Raw genomic sequence first — 20,743 nt, forward strand, 5'->3', positions numbered from 1 at the left:
ATATGTATATTTGCTTGTTGGTTTCAAGTTTGTTATAAGAGGTTTACATTTACAGTCATAAAGAGCTTTCATTCCTTTTTATTCTAATTCTACAAGAGATCTCTGTTAAATGACCTGCAAATGTTCTGACTAGTTTTAACTAAAAGAGATTTTAGGGCTGGGCATTTAGCTCAATTGTCAAGCACAAGGACCCAAGTTCCATCCCCAGTACCAAAAATAAACACAAAAAAAAGTAAATAAAATATGTTATAATTCAATTGGCCAAATACATTTGAGTGCATTATAGTTTCATAAATTGTCTTATATGTTTGTATCTGTCCATTTGTTTGAAAAGTGTTTGTCTGATTATATTTTTGATCAAAATGACATCAAGGATACAAATAATAGGTTAATTTCTATAACCTGGTTTTATAAGTTAAAATTTTGTCAAGATGATTAAACATAAACTCTTAGGTGGCTACAGCCACTCCAGAGTGAAACAGAATTCCACAGACTTCGACTCCTGGAGACAAGGCACTCAAAGCCCTGCTCTCACCACACAGGAAGCTGGTGAGTCCACGTACGGCTGAAGAATGAGGACTGCAATCAAGATATGGACTTTTATATTGCATCAAACTGTTATGAGCTATTGTGTTTTTAAATTAAGAGTTTATAAGCCTAAAATGATAAGATTGATAACATTATGTGACCTTTAAAACTGTTAAATAAGAACTGGAAGGACATTCCCTCATTCTTCCCTTTGATGACTGTCCAAGGTTTTTTATAAAAACCCTGGAAACCATACTTGACTGTGGGAATTATACACAAAAAGATGTATTGAGTCAGATAATGCTCAAATATGGTTAAACAGTTCTGTTGTAACCAAATGTATTGACAATTGTGCTAACTGTAGACAGGGACAATGTGTATATAGCTTGGTCTTGAAAAGCAAGCTGACCACAAGGAATAGTTTTTTTTAATGTTTATATTGGGTTAGGCATTGGCCTCAAAAATTTAAAAGATAGCTTCTATAGATTAAAAAAAAGGTTTAGCCGGGCGTGGTGGCACACACCTGTAATCCCAGCACTCGGGAGGCTGAGGCAGGAGGATTGCTGTGAGTCCAAGACCAGCCTGGGCTACATAGTGAGTTCCAGGTCAGTCTCAACTACACAGTGAGACCCTGTCTCAAAAAAAAAAAAAAAAAAAAAGGTTTAAAAAGATCCCCTCCAAAAATAGAAAAAACTCCTGCACTGCAGAAAACACAGAATATCCTAAAGACCATCCAAAATTATACAGAAATAGATATAGATATGATAGACTTGATTGATGGTACTCATTCACTGCTGCTATAGACAGACTAGGAATTAGCCTCTGATTGCTGAATTTGCACACCACTCACTGTGGTGACTTATCAGGCAATTGGCATTATGAACGGCCTGCCCTTAGAGCCAGTAAAGCTTACTATGTATCCTTTGCTCAGCAACCCATTACATGTAATTAAGAATGGGACTTGCCTTCTTGGTATCCAAAATTCACAGTGTCTCATCTGTCTGCACTGATATTGTTGATTTGTCCTCTACCATTAGTAATTTACTCTTCCCCAAGTGGAACTTTCTCTGTAAAAATAATGTTTTTAAGGTGATTTCAAGGCATTCTATGAAAAAGGTGCCTTTACAAATTGCTATGACCCCTTAGCTAAAAATTTAAGTAAAATATCCAATAATGGCCAGGGATTTAGCTCAGTGGTTTGGTGGCCTGCCTGCAAGCGCAAGGACCCAAGTTCAATCCCCAGTACCAAACAAAACAAAACAAAACAAAAATCCGATAATGAATCAAGGATTTGATTCTAACTAAAGCCAGTGGGGAATGTGAGACCTGACTAAGCTAAAGTGGCTCCACGCTGGCCTAGTAGGCCAGAGACTGTGCTTCCCCATCTCCTTATCAAACATCAAGCAAGAGCTGCTCAAACTACAAACAAACCTTTTGCTAACGGGGTTAACAGCCCTCCCAGGGACAAATGGTATGACAAAAGGTGACCACAAAAACTTCCCCTGTAAGATAAACAGTGTGTTTGGAATCTTATCCCCTGGTAGCCCTGACCTATGTTTGCATTTCTTTGTTTGAAAAACCTACAAAACCTATGCACAGTCCTGTAACTGGGCTTCTTCACTTCTCTTAGAGAGTGGAGTCTGCACGTGTGTAATAAAACTTCCTTCAGTTTTATCTGTGTGCCAGTACTTGGTGCTCTCCCACTGGCTTGGCATAACACTTTCATTTGCCTAGGAGGAGGAAGGGGAAATAGAGGGCCTGGTCCTTCCTGCCACTGGCTGAAGTCTGCCCTCCAAGGTTGTACTAGTGGTGGCAATGAGTCTTCAAATTTAAATTTCCCGTAGACGCTCTGGTGGTTTAGGCCTGGTTGTGTGGGTGGTTTGGGAAGAACTGCTTTACAATAAATAAACCACACTGTGATCAAAGAGAAGTAGCATTCCCCCAATGGAAAGCAGGGATCAATGAACTTGAGCTCTTTTTCCAAGGTCAGACACAAGTTACCTGACAACCTGGCCATCAGTCAGTTCTGTTAGACTCCAAGCTCATGATTTCTTCCTCTTGCTTGTCTCTAGGAGAGGGAAGAGGAAGAAAGGAGCCAGTATTTACAGAGCACATGCTTACCAAGGCTTATGATTTTTGCAGAATAGATAGAGGGAAGATGTCTGGGAGGGTGAAGGTCTCTCAGTCTAACAATGGTAGAGATTAACCCTTGCCAATCAGAGGTCAATAGAAAGTGGGAAACTCTGGCTGGAGGCCATGCTGAGCTTATTGGAGACAAGACAAACAAATAAACAAGTAACAACCAAGAAAATAACAACAGGAATAGAAAACACGTTCTCTCCAAATACCTTCTATCCTCCTCTCAGTCCCCCAAAGCAATGAAACTATTCCATTTTCCCCTTAATAAGAGGGGTAGAAGACAAAAAGAAAACTCTATGGGGGTGTGCATGAATGTAGAATAGAATTCCTTTAGGTCTCACAGAAATACTGACATGGAGGAGAAAATGGATAAAGGATATAAAGGAGAATAAGCAGACACCCGCTTCAATGTGCCTTTCTTAAACACTTCACTTCTGTTATTTATCCACGTATTATATTTCTACACAAATAAGCTAGTTATGTGGTAGCTCTATAGGTTTGTTATATTGTTCAATGGCAAGGTTCCCAAAAAGAGCTGGGGACGAACAGAATGTCGAGCCAGAAGTATTCCCTGGCATGAAGATTTATGTTATAACTTTAAAGAAAGAAATGAGAAGATGGCCGGACATGGTAGCGCACGCCTGTGATCCCAGCACTCGGGAGGCTGAGGCAGGAGGATCGCTGTGAGTTTGAGACCAGCCTGGGCTACACAGTGAGTTTCAGGTCAGTCTCAACTACATAGTGAGACCCTGTCTCAAAAACAAAACCAAACCAAAAGAAATGAGAAGATAGTGACCAGGGATTGAGCTCAGTGGCACTGCGCATGCCTTGCAAGCACAAGGTCCTGAGTTCCGTTCCTGGTACCCCCCACAAAAAAGAGAAATGAGAAGACAGAAAATGCACAGAAAATACTCCTTTATATTCACAGTGAGATCCCTGGTAGAAGGTGTTAGTACTTTTTCCAAAAAATATTTGTACATATGCATATGGTCATGGGCATATAAGGTGGCCCTGTACTTTTAGAAGTACAATGAGTGTGATGAGCTACAAAATTCTTAATACATTTGACCCAATAAATCTTTAAAGGAAAGAACATACAAGCACTAAGACATGGACACACTTTTACGACTATGAAACAACAAAAGCAATCACAATATTCAACATCTAAGAATAATAAGTAAACTGTTAGCCACTCAGGGGATGGAATATCATACAGCCACTATAATTAGTAGTGTGCTAAAGCCAGCCCACTCTGCCTCAAGAGAGCCAACTGTGTGCATGCATTCTTACAAATTCTGCATCCTATCGTTGCCCTGATCAACCCTGTATGGGCTACAACTCCCCCTTTTATAGGATAGGGTTTTTACAGCCTTGAACTCATTCAGGTGGTTACATTGCATTTTCACAGTTCACATTGCTGATATTCAAAACATGCTGGCGAGGCAGTTGGATTTCAACCCCCCCAACGTAGCACTTCTTTGGTAGGGGAGGTTACTAAACTCATTTAGCTATCTATTCCAGCCCAGGTGAAGGGGGCGTGTCTGGTCAGCAAGGTTAACAATGGTTCTTTTTTTTTTTTCATTTAGTTTATTGGTACATTTTAGTTATACAATGCAGTTACATTTATCTTTGGGAACTTCTACCTTTACATGGTGTATCTTGGTTCTTGTTTTTCCCCATTCCCCTACTCTCCCTTCAAACGCTGCACCCTTCCCTATTTACAAAGACTTTGTTTCCATTTTTTCCTTTTCTTACATTTTTTCATTTCCCTTCTTGCCTTTCCCCTACCCCTCCCACTTCCCCTCCCCCATTTAGACCTTTTCTTCTTATGTCACATTATCAGTTACACATTTTGATTCTTATTTACACTTTTAGTTTCTTACACCAGGGAAGCTATTCTGTATTTATACATGTGTGTCCTCTTTATTTCACTGAACAGAATGGCTTCAACTTTCAACCATTTAGCTCTAAATGTCTCTAGTTTCTCGTTCTTTTTTTTCAGCTTTAATTGAGTTTATTGGTACATTTTAGGGATACAGTACAGTTACATTCATTGTTGGGATCTTGTACCTCTACATGACAAGTCTTGGTTCTCATTTTTTCCTCTTACCCTGCCCTCCCTTCACCCCCTCCTCCCAACAATGGTTCTTTTCATTTACAAAACTTTTTAGGAAGACTAGATGCCTTCAGTGCCTGTTGATTCTGAACTAAACAAAGCAAATGGCATAAATTATTTTACATTAAGGTGTTCTCTAACACTCTGATATGTCAGTAGCATGAAATCAGCCATGGTTGGGATATTTACACCAGGGAAAATGGAAAACAGTCCCATTCCCAGAGCTCAAGTGTCAGGCATAAAGTGCCAGCATGGATGCCATCTTAGTTAAAGGTTAAGCTCACCCTCTTGAGAAAGCAGGAAAGGCCCGGAGTCATCAAAAGAACAGCACATATTCAAGAAAATGGTCAGGAATAAACACCAAGTGTGAACATTCCAGGTAGAAGAGATAGATGATTCCCATAAAGATTAACCATAGCCCTACACTTTGTCATGGAAAAGGCATTCCTATAGAGATAAACCACAGCTCTGTACTTTGTCACAGAAATGTCAGCCTCATCCAGTGCAAATTACATGTTCTGTTCCTTTCTTCTAACCGCCGCATTTCACTTCTGTAATTTTGCTTGCTTCGGCCCCATCTAGAAACATATAAAACCCTCTTGTACTCTGGGCTCAGGGCACTCTCCAAGTCGTTGCTTGGAGGGGCGGTCTGGCCAGACTAATACAGGTCTGTTTGACACCATTCCTGGGTGTGGCTCGTTGGGTTCCTCTGGGGTGTTGTCTTGCTGTTGCTGATTGGTAGTTCTTCAGAACATTTGGTTAAAATCCCTGGTGGTCTTATACAAGCTATCAAACATTTATCAGCACACCATTGGTAATAGTGTTATATAAGCAGAACACAAAGTTGTATGTATATTGTTGCCATAATAATGTTAAAATGAATATTAATAAAAATAAGATATAGGGCTGGGGATTTAGCTCAGTGGTTCTGCCGCATGCCTTGCAAGTACAAGGACCTGAGTTTGATCCCCAGTACCAAAAAAAAAAGATATAAAGCGAATATCAAAAGAGCATTATTGTGGATAAATTGTTTCTTTGGTAGCTGGACATGGTGGCACATACCTGTAATCCCAGCACTCTAGAAGCTGACAAAGGAAAATTCCTGTGAGTTCCAGGCCAACCTGGACTACAGAGTAAGTTCAAGGCCAGTCTGAACTACACAGAGACTTTGTTTCAAAAAAAACAAAATAAAACCATTATTTCTGTTTTTTAGGTCTAGGAGCTAAATCCCTGGCCCCTAAAACAATTATTTCTTTGCCTTTGATGTTAAGATCAGTTTACTGCTATCATTTATATAAAATGTTTAAAGATGGCTTTCTCTTTCCACTATGACCAAGTAAATTCCTATGGGCTCATCTTCTCCCAAGAACTATAATTTCTGGAAGGAGAAAATCACGTTTAAATATATAGAGACACTGGAGAATGATTCTGGAGGAGAGTCAACACTTGGAAGAGCAAAACAACATGTAATAAAAGATCCTATTTTATGACAAATAGTTTGAGCTCAGGATATGTTGGCATTGTCTGCTAAGCAGCTAGAACTCTGGTAGAAAAATCAGCAATAGTTTCTGGCTTGGAGATGCAAGGACAGAGTTTAGGGAGCTTAAAGACATTGAACAATGAGGAGAGAATTGTAGAAGAGAGGGGAGGCCCTAGATTTTGTGTATAAATTGTGCCTAAATCTCAGCTGCTCCTGAACCGCACCAACTTGAAGTAGTGGAAGTAAACTTGGGGCTGCTGCCCAAGCGATGGTGCTTGTAGGTTGTGTTTAGCCAGGCTTAACTGTTTGCTAAAATCAAAACCAAACCAAGTGAAAAAAAATCAAGCACATGTAGAAAGATAACCCAGTTTCCACAACATAATATTCACAACGTCCAGCTGACAATCCAAAATTACTTGACATACGAAGAACTAGGGAAATGTAACCCATTCTCAATGGGAAAATATTACAAAATCACTTGGGTGCTGGAATCAGGAAATAAGACTTCAAAGCTTCCACCCACTCATACTCAATTATGTAAGGGTAAGTGTGCTTGCCACAAAAGGAAAAGTAGGAAATCTTGAATAACGACAAATTATTTTAAAAAATAATTAAATGGAAATTTTAGAACTAAAAATTACAGTGCCTCATATGAACGCAAAGGTCTAATATTTTAAATTTGAAGATTATGGAATATGCTTAGTAGAATAGAGATAACTAGAAAAAAATCAGCAAACTTGCAATATGGATCAGCAGAAATTAATCTAAGAACAAAAAGTGAAAACAAAATTGAAAAAACCGTGTCTAACATACAATTGGAATTATAGGAGGACAAAAATGAGAAAATAAAGTAGAAAAAATTCTTGATTTTTTTCTAGATGGCTAAATCTTTTAATGGCTAAATCTTTCCACAACATAGTGAAACACATAAATTTACAGATATGCATATGCTCACGTTCTTAATAACAGTGTAGCAGGAAACTGCAAGGAAATCCCAGACAGAGCACTTGAACATGGAGTTAGGAGCAAAAAGCAGCTTTACTAATGTTGGCAGCTCAGCCAGTGACTCCTGTCAGTCTTGAGAGCTCCGAATAGAAGTTTGTTCTTTATATACCTCTTTTTACATGTGTGAGGCTTAATTTTATGGAGTTTCCCTGGGAACATAGCAATCAGGATTTACACAAAGCAGAGGAGCTGGGGGCAGGGGAGTTCTGGCAGGACTTTGAGTCTGCTAAGCTCCTTTGGTGACAGATTACAGAAGTTGTCATGGTTACTTAGGTGCATTCTACAAAGATCATAGTCACCCAGTTAACCCATAGTTGCCCAATTCCATATGGAAGGGTGGATTCCTCTCTCAGTGGAGCCTCAAAATACATAAAGTAAGTCAAAAAGAGAAAACAATTTCACAATCACAGTAAGATACTTTAAACATTTATCTCTCTAAGCAATTGAGAGAATTAGGTCAAAAGTCAGCAAAGACAAGAGAAATGACCAACACTATCAACACTTTGACCGTAACTGTTATTTCTGGAACTTGACACTCAACAACTTATAGAATGCACATTCCGGTGGAGTACAGAATGCTCACCAAGAGAAACCATCTGCAGAACCATAAAACAAACCTCAAGAATTGTAGCAGGATTCCCAAACATAGTGTTACATGCCTTAATTCTAGCTACTTGGGAGGATCACAAGTTTGAGGCCAGCCTGGGCAATTTAGTGAGATCCTCTCTCAAAATTTTAAAAGGGGAAAGGGGATGGGGATATAGCTCAGTGGTAAAGGACTTGCTTAGTGTGTATGTGTGAGAGCCTGAGTTCAAGCCCAAGTATCTTAAAAAAAAAAAGAAGACAAAGAAATTGAGAAGGATTAAAACTATACAAAATTTAAAATGTGATCTCTAAAACTAAATTAGAAATCAATCACATTCAGATATTTAGGAAAATCCTAAAGATATGAAAATAATACACTTCAAAATAATTCATTAAGTCAAAGGAAATATCATACGGATAATTAGAAGAGAGAATTTTCAAACCAGTGCAGAAGGAAATAGATTTGAATATAGAATCAGAAGTTTACAGAGATACAAATACAGATTTCTTGGAACAACAGCATTGTGAAGGAAAAGATATAGTAAAGCAAAAGGCAAGGAGGGAGTTCACATAGGCTGGTCAGGAATAGCCCTCAGGACAGAACATCTGAACTGAGAATAAACTATAATCAAATAAATACATGCTTTATGGAACGAACTGTGTCCCCTGAAAAGATGCTGAATCCTAACACCCAGTACCATAAAATATGACTTTACTTGAAGATACAGTTTTTACAGAGGTGCTCAAGATGAGGTCATCAGGGACCTCACCCATTAGGACCCTCGCCCACCATGAATGCACCTTTATCAGAAAGAGTTTAGACACAGAGACTGACGTGCACAGAGGGAAGATAGTGTGAGGCACAGGGGGAGTTATTTACAAGCCTGCAGGCCAGGAAACTGGGGTTGTAAAGACCTGAACAGCTGCTCCCTCACAGTGCTCAGAAAGAGCCAACCTGACACTGTAGTAGGAGTCCTTTGTCTAAGTCATGCACTCTATACAGCAGCCCTAGCAAACAATCTCAGTAAATAAACAAGAAGAATGAGCATTCGGGACGACACTCCTCTGACTTTTTCTAGGAACCAAGGCAGAGCATACAACAAATAAAACATGGTGAATACAGCTGCAGGGCGTAAGTCAGCAGTGTTTCACCATTTAGGCACTGTAGCCTGAGTGCCCAGGCCAATAAGCATTTCTAGGCATTAAGAAACTATCTGCAAAGACAATGGGGGGAGGGACTGATCCCACAAAATTAATATTAATGAATGTCAATTTAAATGGGACAGATGTCTTCTTTGCCTGCTAAATTTATTAATCATAAAAGCTGTATTACATTTAAACACAATTTGTTGGTTAGACTTTCTCACTTTGTCCTAAGTTCTCAGTATGCACAATAATTGCCGAGAAATCACAGCTCATTACAAAATAAAGAAGTTATTCAGATTTAGCAAAATTCTGAACACTACTTCCAAAGCTTTTATTCAGAAAAACAATAAAAGATTGAAAGATGTTGGCATATTTAACTATTGTTGATAAGGTGCTGGTGGGGAGCCAACAAAATCAAGGTCAGTGACAGTCTGAAGACACTGGGTGGCACAGGCTCAGTGAGGCACAGAGAAGTGGGAGACGGAGAGGAGTTGGAGAGGCAGGCAGTGCCTGCAAGCCATGGGACAGAACTAATATTTTCTCAGTGGGTGAGAAATCACTGGAAAATTTTAAGCAGGGAATGAGATGGACTGATAGGCCAGGACAGCTGTCTGCCTTTCTATCTTGGAAACCTACTTCACATCTCCGAGTTGAAGACAGAACTGTGAGAAATGACCATTTGGCAGAAACATTAGGAATCCCTCTGCCCTACCTGGTTGCCCCCTACTTCGCCTCAGCTTTCAGTCCAGGGAAATGTCTCTGACTTGTTTTCTATTATACTCTTGAGAATCCACAATTTTCCTTTAATATCTTTCAAACTTTACAATCACACATTTATTTATTTGATCAGTGTCTCTTCCTCTATTCCTGTAAACACTGAAAGCAGGGGCCATATTTGTACATTTACCACCAGGGCAGATTCAGGTTTTATGGGACCTGCAATTTTATCATGGGGTGTGGGAGTCATTCACACACACACACACACACACACACACACACACACACACACTCACACACACACACACACACATATTCCTATATTCCTAGATCTTAATATATGTAGGTTTCTTTCAAGGAACTCAGGCAATTTAGCAGAAATACTTACATAGAAATGTCTCCTGCTAGTAACCAAGCTTCCTCTCCATACCTAGAATATTCTACAACCCTTAGCCCTCACACAAGCTATGCAAGTGAGGAGCCTGAAGCTTAATCTTCATTAGCTGCTGAGTATACTTGTCCCTGTTTATTACTATATCACAGTATCTAGCACCATAAAAGTTGGTTATATAGAAGATGTTCAATGATTCATAGGTTTTATGGTAATTTCTTACCAATATCCTGAGCATTTACAGGGACATAAAAAGACAAGTGAGAAAAGAGAGCTGGTCTCACACAATTAGTGAAAGGGTAAAGGAGGCAATCACAACTATTATTAATTTTAAGGCAATATTAATAAGCTAAACAAGTTGCCAGATAGGACAGGAGAGAGGTAACGTTTGTTTCAGATAAGACAAAATTAGGAAGAGGAGACCCTGAAGGTTAGCTAGCAAATTTGGCTTTATCAGGGGGCCAACGGGGCATTGTATGTCTCTATGAAAGTACAGTAGCAAGCAACTCATTTCAACTCCCCTTCTTAACCAGAGGTTGCTGTGCCCCACTGCAAAAAACAAAGCAAAATAAAAAACAAAAAAGCAGGGCCAAACACCAAACAACAGAGTTTGGAATCAGAAAGAAAGAATGGTTATGTCTAGCCATAGTCAGCCTGGAAAGCCCATCTTTCCAACAGAAGCAACCCCTCAAGGGGCTGGGAGTGAAGTGGAAACCAAGGCTGAAGCAATGTGGTTGCAATGTGGGAACAGCATGGAGCAATGGGTTAAATAAAGAAGGGGGCATGGAGCCCTAAGGAATTCTCCAAGATGTCTGCTGAGAGCAAGGCTACTCAGCAAGACCTTTAGATGCTGATGTGGCCACTTAAAATACAAAATACTCAATATTTCATTTGGCAATTCATCCCATAAGTATTGTAAGCTAGGCAAATTCTTCCAAGATACACTTTCTTCTTTATTTATTATTATTATTATTTTTTTGGTACCGGGGATTGAACTGGGGTCCTTGTGCTTGCAAGGCAGGCGGCGGAACCACTGAGCTAAATCCTCAGCCCAACTTTCTTCTTTAAATATTTTTCTGCCCTGTTTTGCATCCAAGTAGTCAAGTTTGCTTGACACTTAGATCTTTAGTACCTTCTTGGAAAAATATTCAAATGGGCACTGTGGCCTCCACATGTATTCAAGAATCTTAGCCTTTCCTATTGAGTTATTCTCTTTCCTAGGCACTGTGCGAACCTCTTTCACATTTTCCCATTTGATTACAACCTTGTACCTCCTATTGATGTCCATCATCTGTTTCAGTCTGCACAACCTGATCTGACCTCCTCCTTTGGTAGTAATATTCCCTTTTCTATGGGAAACTGCCCTTTCTTTACCTCAGCCATATAGTTCTGGTTGGGGTTGTCAAGTGCAGTGCCCAACCTGCCATCTATGAAATGAGCATATTGCCTAGGGTGAGCCAATCATGATATTCCATCTGTCTGACTAAAGTGAGTGACCTAGGGATAGACACATAAGCCAAGACAGGCCAGAGTTTTCTCCAATACTTTTCTAGCTGAATTCAGGGGAGAGGTTCTGTCTTTTCTCCCTTACCTCAAAGATGATGACATGCAAACAGTTCTAGCCTCTTGGAGGCAGCCAGGCTGACAGCATAAAGCCCATGTACAGAGGCTAGAAGTACAGAAAGAACAATGGTGTCATCAAGCCTATGAGTCTAGGTATAGATTTCCTCAACCTTTCATTTGGTTCTTTGAGGTAATCAATTTCCCTTTCCTACTTTAGCTAGTTTATATATGTTCTTTCTGAGTGCAATGAAGAGTCCTGCCTGCTTACTATATGCCTTTATTTAGACAAGTCTCCAAACTGAAGAGCGCCCCTTCACTTGACAAAACAGCTCAGACCCTATTCCTCCAGGATTTTTATCTCCATTTGAAGTTCTCTTTCTTCTTTTATAGCTACACACTGGCTCCAGCTTACAGCTCTGGACCTAATATCTACCGTAGCATTGCTAAGATAAGGTGGAACAGTTAAAGGCTTGCCTAAAATTCTGAGGTGTAACAGCAAGGAAACAACACAAGGCTATAAATGTATAGAACAGATATGATTACAGGGTAGAAGCCTTTTGCTAGCTTGCTCCAGGGCCTGCAGGCCCATTCCACTGCATGAGCTACCTCGAAACGGTTTCATTCGAATCCTTAAAATGTGGCAAAAGATTTTAGGCATCTTTCCTGGATTCCTGATGTTTTTATCCATAAGTCTGATCCTGAATGGAAAGCAGTGTTTAAAAAATTAATTTTAAAAATTAAAATGAAACAAAACAAAATGATCTGTAGATACAATGCCATTTCAATCAAAATCTCATCAGGTGTAAAAAAAAATTTTTTTTTTTTTTTTGGTAACAGGGATTGAACTCGGGACCTTGTGCTTGCAAGGCAGGTGGTGTAAAATTATTTTTAATTTTAAGAAACAAGCTGATTCTAGAATTCATTTGGATATACAAAGAACTAGAATGGCTGAAATAAATGTGAAAGGGAGACTAAATTAGGGGGGATTCTAATTAATGTAAAGGATTACCATAGCATTTACTCAAAAAGTTAAACAGAGTTTCCACATGACCCAGCAATTTTATTCCTAGGGATATACCCATGACAACTGAAAATTTTCTTGCTCATAAAAAAATCCTTCTCCCTGAGTGTTCAGGGCAGCATTATTCATAATAACCAAAAAGTGAAAACAATCCAAGGGTCTACCAACTGATGAATGGATAAACAAAATATGGTATATTCATTCAATGGAGTATTATTTGGCCATGTAGGAATTAAACACTGTCACTGCTATAACACAGATGAACCTTAAAAACATGATAAAGCAGGGGCATCGGTACACATCTGTACCAACCACTCAGGAGACAGGAGAGGTGAGTCAGAGGCCAGCCTTTTCCTCTGTTATCCTGTTTCTGCCTTGGAGCCAGCCAACCATGGACTGAAACTATGAGCCAAAATAAACCACCTTTAAGTTGTGGGTGTCAGGTATTTTGTCTCAGCCATGGGGAAGTAACCAAGACAATACAAATGCTGTCAAGCATGTAATACAATCAGAACTCTCATACATTATTGGCGGGAATATAAGTGCTATAACCAGTTCAAGAAAAGGCCTGATAATTTTTTCTAGTACTAAATACACATCAACCCTGTGACCCAGAAATTTCACTCCTAGATATTTTACAAGAGAAATAAAAACATATCCAAATGCAAATACTTGTATAAGAAAGTCATAACTACTCTACTTATGAAAGCCAAAAACAGTATTGCCAGTTGTCCATCAACAGGAGAATGGATAGAATACTATGAAATAAAAACAAAAGAACTATAGGTTCTCAGAAAAGTTAAACATGAAGTTACCATATAATTCAGCAATTCTACTCTTAGAAATATACATGAGAAATGAAGATGACATTTAAACAAGAACACAAAACAAAAAAACTACACATTTGTAAATCAGTGTTTATAGCATCATTATTAATCAACAAAAGATGGAAAAAAAATCCACCAGCTGATGAATGGATAAAGTATAGTGAAATTTTGAGGAACTGCAACAATAAAATCTTAAAAGTATTATGCTGAGTAAAAATGGCTACTGAGCCTACTTTGGGTACCACTCAAAAAAGTACTTACTGGGGCTGAGGATTTAGCTCAGTGTTGCCCTGTCTGCCTCACAAGTGCAAGGTTCTGAGTTCAATTTCCGGTGCCAAAAACAAAACAAAACCAAACCCCCAAAATAGTACCTACTGTATGATTCTGCTCATGTAATGTTCTAGAAAGGCAAAACTATAGTGATAAGCTCGCCTTATTGTGGTGGTGCACGCCTGTAATCCCAGCGCTTGGGAGGCTGAAGTAGGAGGATCGCTGTGAGTTGGAGACCAGCCTGGGCTACATAGTGAGTTCCAGGTCAGTCTCAACTCCATAGTGAGACCCTGTCTTAAAAACAACAACAACAACAAAAACTATAGTGATAAAAAGCAAGTCAGTAGTTACCTGGCACTGGGAATGAGAGTGGAGATGGACCTCAAAGTACATAAGGAAAATATATTGGAATTTAGAAATGCTCCACATTTGATTGTACTATTGGTTATACAGTTGTATGCATTTCTTCAAAATACATTTAAATGTACACACAAAGGGAGAATTTTATTGTTTGTGAACTATACCTCAATAAAGTTGATTTTTAAAAAGTAATACCTTTGGGCTGGAGGTGAGGTTCAGTGGTAGAGTGCTTATCTAGCATGTGCAAGACTTTGGGTTTAATCCTCAGCACCAAAACACAAACAAAACACGAGCATGAAAATTAAAACAACAGAGTCACAAAATTAGAAACTTCTTTTCTCATGAGAGCCATGACCTCAGAGGTAACACGACAGGTCAAGCTGCTGCATGTAACACATAAAAAGTCTCCACGCTCCACCCATTCATCCCTCTATCATTGAGACATTGAACATTTTTAAAAATAAGAAAAATAGAAAACTCCCACAACCCTTCGGATTTGTGAACTTTGCTAAGGGTCTAGATTTGAGGACTGGTAATAGGAACCACTACAGAAATCACAGTTTAATAGGATAAAATAACTGCAGTGTTCATAGATGAAAATGACACACACTGGACTCATTTCATCGATGAAGAAACTGAATTTCAGAGAGGTGAAGGCCGTTGCCAAGGACTGAACTTCAAGGGTACTGACTACAAAAACCAAATGCTCATTTACTTCACCCCTGAATCTTCTAAGAGAGTTCCAAGACTAGCGAGTAGCTAGCTCCAAACCTAGAAGGCAAGTGCCTTCATCCTAGGCTCAGCTGACTCTTCTCTTCCAACTTGCCTTGCTCCTTTCACCCCTCCCTCCACACACATGCACAGTGCAAGCTCTGACATGTACCGACATCATTATGCTCACCTTCTCTTCAGGCCATCTCTAAGAATTTCTTGTTATGGAAAAAACTTTTACAAATTCTGTTCTTTCAGAGAATTACTGATATTCTTTAACTATAGTTGCATGTTTTTACTGCTACATAGAAATGTGGTATATATCCTAAATTGGGAAGAAATATCTAAATGAAAATATTTACTCCAGAAGCCTTAATTTTGCCCAAATAAATCTCACAGTATCACAAAGTTGGAAACGTCCCCGGAAGTCTTCTGTGAGGAAGACTGGGCACAGTCCACCTCAGCAACCCAGCAGTGTAGTCCTTTGGATTTTGATTTCAGGCTTTACTTGGTGACTTGCAGGTTCCCAAAAGGTATCACCCTGAGATTGGCCAGAGAGCCCAGACAACTTACAACCTTGTACCTTCATTCCAATCTAATTGGTTCTCTCTTTCCCTCTCTCTCTTTCGCTCACGCACACACACACGTGTATGTGGTGTGTGTTGTGTGTGAACACCTGTTTCCTTTGACTTGTCATCAGGTCACTCAAAGACCAGAGAAACCACCATGAACTTTGTCCAAATATCCCTTTTACAGATGTCTTCTTCTTAATACCGCATTGACTCTGTTAGAGAGCTTGACAAAAACGGACTCTGTCATTACCCTGCTGTTCCGCCTTGAGCAAGTCCTTTCACTTTGCTGGGCCTTGGTTTCCTCTCCAGATACAGGAGGAGGAGGAGCTGGCGATTTAGCTCAGTGGGGCTGCTGCCTGCCTGCCTCATAAGTACTAGGTCCTGCATTCCATCCCTAGTACCAAAAAAAAAAGTCAATCAGGAGAAGGCAATTGGACTGTGAACAGGAAAGCATAGGAAATTTTGAAGGCATTGCTTGATTGCCTTTTCCTGCTGGCTTGCTATCTCTGGTGATTGAGTAGACTTTTAGGCCCTTACTCTTAACTAGGCAACTCACAGGAGGATGTTCAGGAAGGTCTATATTTTCCTTTTGTGTTTGTTTTGAGAGACTGGAGACTGAAGCCAGGACTTTTATGCTGTTATATTCTCATCCCTTTTTAATTTTGAGGGGTAAAGGAAGTGTCTTGCTAAGTTGCCCTGGCTGGGCTCAAACTTGGAATCCTCTGAGCTCATCCTCCTAGAGTGCTGGGGTTACACGCGTGAATTATCATGCCCAGCTTCTATTTTCCATTCTTCTTTCTAAGGTCTCAAAGGGTCCAAGTTTAGAGACTCTGAACTACTGACTGTATTCTCCATTCTCCATGTTCCACCCTCCTCCAAACTGCCTTTTTAGATTTTTTTTTTTGGACTATTATCAGAGCACCCTAATTCTCTGGCTCTAATTGGGCTTGCCCCATAGAAAAACTGGCAAAAGATCAGAGGATTAGAGAAGAAAAAGCTGAAAGTTATACCTCCCAGTGTCTTCCTGCTTTCCTCCCTGCTCCTGTTTCTGGCAGAGGTAGCATTCTGTGGTTACAACTCCAGTTGGGTGGCCACCCCTCTTGCTCAACTTCAGTTCTCACTCATTTTCATCAGAGTGCTCTCCCGTTCTTTAGAAGAGCTTCAAGGACCTTGTTATTGCCAAGCCCTAGGGTAGTTCCCTTTATCCTGCACATGCCTCTGGAAATACTCCATTATACTCCTTGAGTGAACCCTTTGAATATGCCTCCTCTTCCTGGTCATATACATAATGATACTACTTCTCTTCTTTCAAAATTAGGATTCTAGCTGGTATTCCTCCTAGCGGTGGAAAGTTCTACGGTTTAGATATGGTTTCAATATGTACCCCCAAAGTTTCATGTGTTGAAATTTAACCCCATTGTGCAGTACTGAGAGGGTGGAAACTTAATCTGACAATGGTGTTTACATTTATATTAGACAAAAGTATTAGGGTGGAGTCCTCATGATTGAATCCTGGTGGTTTTATAAAGACAGGGAGAAAGACCAAAGAGCATGCTCCATGTGTACTCGCTATCTCCTGCCATGAGTCCTTTCATGGCCTCAGGACTCTGCCAGCAAGGTCATTACCAGATGGGACTCTGGATTTTAAAACCCCAGAGCCACAAGCCAAAATATTCCTTTTTTCCTAGGTCTCACACATGCTACTTAAGTGCTCTACCATCTTCAGCCCTTACTATTTTGAGACAGGGTCTTGCTAAGTTGCCCCAGCCGGCTTCAAACTTGCAATCTTCCTCAGCCTGTCAAGTAGCTGGGATTACGGGGACGTGCCCCTGAGCTTGGCACTGTCAGTCAAAATAAACCCCTTTTAAAAATAACTTACCCAGTCTGAGGTACAGTTATTATTAGGGACTGATATAATGTTCATCTGGAAGAAGACTCAGAGGTGAGTTTTGAAGGAATAAAGCACAGGTGTCCCCTGTTGCTAGTGCTTGTCTGCAACAGCACACATCCTCTCTGGTTCTTGGTGCAAATGAGTAAGTGGAAAGCCATCTAATGCACTGCTACTGGGTGACATGTTTTACCAAATACTCCTCTGTTGCTCACCATAATTATCTGTATTTGTGTACAGGACACATTCCTCTCACCACCTGTCTCATTTGGAGGTGGCAGATTTCCAAATTCCCTCTCTTTTACTCATGTGTAACACATGACTTATTCACAGACGGGAAAGTCAACAGGCTTCTTCCTACCTTAGTCTCCTCATCTCTACAGTGGGATAATATCAACCTCACAGAGTTGGCTAGAGGACTACATGAGTAACATTTGTAGTGCTTAGGGTGGCAGTGCAAAGTTGACAAATGCTGTTATTCTCTCATCTGAGTCACCTGGCCTACTTTCCTGATTTGTGGATAGAAAGGAAGAAAAAGGCCTGGGCAGGAAATTCTCCCAATCTCAATGCTTTCCTTGGCAACCCATCCCCTCTCTATACCTCATTCCTGAGCGGATTTCCTTTTCTATCATATTTTCACCCCAGGAAGTACCAGGAAGCGTAACCGGGACAGGCTGTGATTCTTATGCTTTCTGCTAATTCTAGACAAATGGTTTTGAAATTGTGGCCTGGCGTTCCCAAGAAGCCCTATAGGGCACCCTTCAGCTTGCTCTTATCTGTTTAATCCTTTCAAGACTGATAAAGACTTCTAAGACTGTAAAATTTTAAATCCCCATTCTGATGAAGTATTGAAAACCTTCAGACTTTACAATTAGTCCTAATTTTCTTTGAGCCTTTTGCCTAGAAAAGTTTTCTACTCCATTCATAGTCTGTGTTCTTTTCCATTTCTTTTTTTTTAATTTTTTTTTGACATTTAATTTATTGGTACATTCTAGGTAGACAGTACAGTTACATTCATTACTGGGGTCTTGTACCTTTACATGCTGGTTTTGGTTTTTTGAGACAGGGTCTCACTATGGAGTTGAGACTGACCTGGAACTCACTATGTATCCCAGGCTGGTCTCGAACTCACAGCAATCCTCCTGCCTCAGCCTCCCGAGTGCTGGGATTACAGGCATGCGCTACCACATCTGGCTTTCTTTTCCATTTCTGATGCAGCTGAAAGAGATATATGAACAAGCAAATCTTTGTGTACTTAGTATCTGTGATGTCTTTCCTGGGCACTCAGCCTGTTCAGTAGACCTGGCCCAAGGGAAAAGTAACTATAGCACTGTTTAACAGTCGAGACACCTGAAGGCAATTTTACTGGCACCTGATTCACCTGCTGCAGTATTTCCAACTCCTGCAATATTTCCAATCCCTAGAACCCAAAAGTTACTAGAACCATCCATTCCTTTTGTTTTTTGTTTTTGTTTTTTTTTTTTTTTTGGTATCAGGGATCAAACTCAGGACCTTGCGCTTGTGAGGCGGGTGCAGCACCACTGAGCTAAATCCGCAGCCCTAGAACCATCCATTCTCATGACCTTGGGTCAGGCTTTCTCCCCAGCGGCTGTCAGGAGTGAGTAAAGTGGGGCAGCAGAGGCTATACAGTAGGGACCAAATCAAAGGGAGGAGTACTCAGCAACTAGAATTGGCTTCTGGAGTTAGAGAGGTACCCCAATGGTATTATAATTTCTTTATTCAGTTTAAGACTTTGGGCAGAGAATATGAATATATGAAAAAATCAAATCAGACTACAAGACCTCTGCTTAGGGTCCTCTTATCCCAGACTGCCATGAGTTTCCTTCCCATGATTCATCTGAGTCTTTTGCTCAAATACTGAATCATTAGAACCGCCTTAAAATTGGGGCAAAATGAACCCTAATACTGGGGCTCTCCAACCCTCTTCTACCCATGCCCTTTTTCACAATGTAAGGGGCCTATGGGCCAATGGTATGTGCATACCCAAGGCTCCTGGCCCTCATCCTTTCTTAGATAATCCCGTGGGCACCTTAATGCTAGATCTCACTGCTCTCTAGAGCAAGAGGCCAGCATCAGGAAAACAGCCTGCACTGGCCTTTGGAACCAAGGGGAGATCATTTGTAGCTGTTGGGAGCAAAGCTCTGCAAATAGGGATGTTACAGGAAGTCTGCATACTTCCTATGGAAGTATGGAATAGAGATAGCTTGGAGCAATGGGGAGGAGTATGGTCGAAGGCCTGGAATCAGTTTCTCCCTAAAGCTACTACATTCCGGTACATATCTCAGAAGAGCCTACAAATCCTAACTTTAAATTGAGCCTTCCAGGTTATTAGGAAGGTATACACATCAATATAAAAGGGTAGGGAGTTCATGTAATAGTTTAATTTGGTTTATAGTTTTGAAATATATAAACATATGATATGTGGGTCTTCATTTGTACTATTGACTCAGTCCCTGTAAATACTGAGGGTGGGCCTGTCCCTGACCATTCTGTCCAAAATAGTACTCCCTCGGTTATTCTATTCTTACCCTATTATTTCCTCACTAGTTTTGTCATGGTCTGCTCTACATTTACTTGTGTATCATCTCTTTATCCTTACTACAATGTAAGTTCCAGTCATAGAGTCTCTGTTCACCACCTTATTCTTAGCCTCAGAGAGTTTTACAGGTGATCTAGGCTAACTCAGTAGACCCAAAGGAAAAAAAGATCACTATAGCAGCTCTTTAGAGAAACCTTTTAAAATAACTCACAATACACAGGACCTACACAAAGTGACCATGGAAAGTCCACTAAAGCCTTCTCCTTCTTAGGAACACAAGATTAGTCGTTCAGGTTCCTTGTGAGAGGAACATCTGAGTAAGAAGCGTTGGGCTGAAAAGTTAGATGTGGGAGGGGGGCGCGGGCTACTGGAACTCAGACTGGAGGAATCGCTCCAACCTTATGAAGCTGACCAGGCAAGGATGCTAAAGAAACCTCGATTCCACAGCAATCCAGCCCAGCCCTTCGAGGGGAGGTGGCTTCTTATCCGTGGCTAGGAAACCTTCAAAAAATGAGTCCCTTGGTCAAGGGGCTCAAAAGGAGTGGATGCATCTGATCCTGATAGTGCCATGGTGGTTACAGGGTCAGGGACTAAACTACCTTCTGCCCTCTTCTTTCCCATCTACTTCAAATTTGCAACGTCAATCGCTCCGTGGGACCCCCGGAACTTTCTCCCAACGGCATAAATCTCTGATCTTTCCAACGGTCTCGGCTTTCGGCGAATACGGAGGCCGCGAGAGGCCAAACGAGCCCCCGCAGCGACCCGGGGCTAGCGCCTCGGCTCCAGGGGCCCCACGCCTTCAGTTCGTGTGGGTGGGGCTGCCGGGACTGGGCGGTGCCATTCTCCTCTCTAGGCCTGGGCGGG

The 20,743-nt window shown here is 40.6% G+C and overlaps 1 long non-coding RNA gene across 2 annotated transcripts; it reads right to left on the reverse strand.

The window, feature by feature from the left end:
• Window positions 1-1,477: 1,477 nt before the first annotated feature.
• LOC104866375 lies at window positions 1,478-20,713 on the reverse strand. 2 transcript variants are annotated; one of them, XR_781441.2, is made up of 3 exons: window positions 20,479-20,713; window positions 2,530-2,596; window positions 1,478-1,595 (listed from the first exon to the last, which is right to left on the reverse strand). It is a non-coding gene; the product is annotated as an uncharacterized LOC104866375 (long non-coding RNA). The 2 variants fall into 2 exon arrangements; XR_781443.2 differs by lacking the exon at window positions 20,479-20,713 and adding an exon at window positions 7,219-7,397.
• Window positions 20,714-20,743: the final 30 nt, after the last annotated feature.

Source organism: Fukomys damarensis, unplaced genomic scaffold (genome assembly GCF_012274545.1).
Source record: "Fukomys damarensis isolate Sample0158 unplaced genomic scaffold, DMR_v1.0_HiC HiC_scaffold_11, whole genome shotgun sequence".
Classification (NCBI taxonomy): Eukaryota; Metazoa; Chordata; class Mammalia; order Rodentia; family Bathyergidae; genus Fukomys; species Fukomys damarensis.